The sequence below is a fragment of the Anoplopoma fimbria genome, unplaced genomic scaffold (genome assembly GCF_027596085.1).
Source record: "Anoplopoma fimbria isolate UVic2021 breed Golden Eagle Sablefish unplaced genomic scaffold, Afim_UVic_2022 Un_contig_13372_pilon_pilon, whole genome shotgun sequence".
Classification (NCBI taxonomy): domain Eukaryota; kingdom Metazoa; phylum Chordata; class Actinopteri; order Perciformes; family Anoplopomatidae; genus Anoplopoma; species Anoplopoma fimbria.
Genome location: NW_026554301.1, coordinates 1 through 2,315, shown reverse-complemented (window position 1 = coordinate 2,315; position 2,315 = coordinate 1). Strand labels below are relative to the sequence as shown.

The following is a 2,315-nucleotide window of genomic DNA, read 5'->3' as shown; positions in this document are numbered from 1 at the left end:
AAAGATACTATATCACCACGCTTTGCTCTTTCGTCTATACAGGGAGCGCCTGCAGATTTCCAGACACACTCACAGCTTTTAAATGTCAAATCAGAATGTACAAAGTGGCTATAAGGATCACAAATGTAGTGCAGTAAAAAGATTAATATTTACTGTTGAAATGTAGAATACGTTAGCATAAAATTGAAAAGAAAATGATCGATGAGCTTAGGAATGATGAAAGCCATCATTTAACTGGATTTGTGTCATTTCTATACCGGCAAGTCATGATCTAGCTATATCCTTCCCACCCTGTCGGTGTCCACTGAAAAAGCAGCAGCGCCCTCTGCTTTTTGTAAAGAGGAGTGAAAAAAGCTTACAGCACCTGGTATTCCCAGGCGGTCTCCCATCCAAGTACTGACCAGGCCCGACCCTGCTTAGCTTCCGAGATCAGACGAGATCGGGCGTGTTCAGGGTGGTATGGCCGTAAGCAAATATTGTGCCTACCAAAGGGCCTTTTAAAGATACTATATCACCACGCTTTGCTCTTTCGTCTATACAGGGAGCGCCTGCAGATTTCCAGACACACTCACAGCTTTTAAATGTCAAATCAGAATGTACAAAGTGGCTATAAGGATCACAAATGTAGTGCAGTAAAAATATTAATATTTACTGTTGAAATGTAGAATACGTTAGCATAAAATTGAAAAGAAAATGATCGATGAGCTTAGGAATGATGAAAGCCATCATTTAACTGGATTTGTGTCATTTCTATACCGGCAAGTCATGATCTAGCTATATCCTTCCCACCCTGTCGGTGTCCACTGAAAAAGCAGCAGCGCCCTCTGCTTTTTGTAAAGAGGAGTGAAAAAAGCTTACAGCACCTGGTATTCCCAGGCGGTCTCCCATCCAAGTACTGACCAGGCCCGACCCTGCTTAGCTTCCGAGATCAGACGAGATCGGGCGTGTTCAGGGTGGTATGGCCGTAAGCAAATATTGTGCCTACCAAAGGGCCTTTTAAAGATACTATATCACCACGCTTTGCTCTTTCGTCTATACAGGGAGCGCCTGCAGGTTTCCAGACACACTCACAGCTTTTAAATGTCAAATCAGAATGTACAAAGTGGCTATAAGGATCACAAATGTAGTGCAGTAAAAATATTAATATTTACTGTTGAAATGTAGAATACGTTAGCATAAAATTGAAAAGAAAATGATCGATGAGCTTAGGAATGATGAAAGCCATCATTTAACTGGATTTGTGTCATTTCTATACCGGCAAGTCATGATCTAGCTATATCCTTCCCACCCTGTAGGTGTCCACTGAAAAAGCAGCAGCGCCCTCTGCTTTTTGTAAGAGGAGTGAAAAAAAAAGCTTACAGCACCTGGTATTCCCAGGCGGTCTCCCATTCCGAGATCAGGCGAGATCGGGCGTGTTCAGGGTGGTATGGCCGTAAGCAAATATTGTGCCTACCAAAGGTCCTTTTAAAGATACTATATCACCACACTTTGCTCTTTCGTCTATACAGGGAGCGCCTGCAGATTTGCCAGACACACTCACAGCTTTTAAATGTCAAATCAGAATGTACAAAGTGGCTATAAGGATCACAAATGTAGTGCAGTAAAAATATTAATATTTACTGTTGAAATGTAGAATACGTTAGCATAAAATTGAAAAGAAAATGATCGATGAGCTTAGGAATGATGAAAGCCATCATTTAACTGGATTTGTGTCATTTCTATACCGGCAAGTCATGATCTAGCTATTTCCTTCCCACCCTGTCGGTGTCCACTGAAAAAGCAGCAGCGCCCTCTGCTTTTTGTAAAGAGGAGTGAAAAAAGCTTACAGCACCTGGTATTCCCAGGCGGTCTCCCATCCAAGTACTGACCAGGCCCGACCCTGCTTAGCTTCCGAGATCAGACGAGATCGGGCGTGTTCAGGGTGGTATGGCCGTAAGCAAATATTGTGCCTACCAAAGGTCCTTTTAAAGATACTATATCACCACGCTTTGCTCTTTCGTCTATACAGGGAGCGCCTGCAGATTTCCAGACACACTCACAGCTTTTAAATGTCAAATCAGAATGTACAAAGTGGCTATAAGGATCACAAATGTAGTGCAGTAAAAATATTAATATTTACTGTTGAAATGTAGAATACGTTAGCATAAAATTGAAAAGAAAATGATCGATGAGCTTAGGAATGATGAAAGCCATCATTTAACTGGATTTGTGTCATTTCTATACCGGCAAGTCATGATCTAGCTATATCCTTCCCACCCTGTCGGTGTCCACTGAAAAAGCAGCAGCGCCCTCTGCTTTTTGTAAGAGGAGTGAAA

General features: G+C 42.1%; 3 non-coding genes across 3 annotated transcripts; all 3 read right to left on the bottom strand.

The window, feature by feature from the left end:
• Positions 1-352: 352 nt before the first annotated feature.
• Positions 353-471, bottom strand: LOC129117069 (5S ribosomal RNA). The gene has a single exon (XR_008533767.1). It is a non-coding gene; the product is annotated as a 5S ribosomal RNA (ribosomal RNA).
• Positions 472-851: 380 nt separating this feature from the next.
• Positions 852-970, bottom strand: LOC129117068 (5S ribosomal RNA). Its single transcript, XR_008533766.1, has one exon. It is a non-coding gene; the product is annotated as a 5S ribosomal RNA (ribosomal RNA).
• An 849-nt stretch (positions 971-1,819) lies between these two features.
• On the bottom strand, positions 1,820-1,938 carry LOC129117067 (5S ribosomal RNA). Its single transcript, XR_008533765.1, has one exon. It is a non-coding gene; the product is annotated as a 5S ribosomal RNA (ribosomal RNA).
• Between the last annotated feature and the right edge of the window lie 377 nt (positions 1,939-2,315).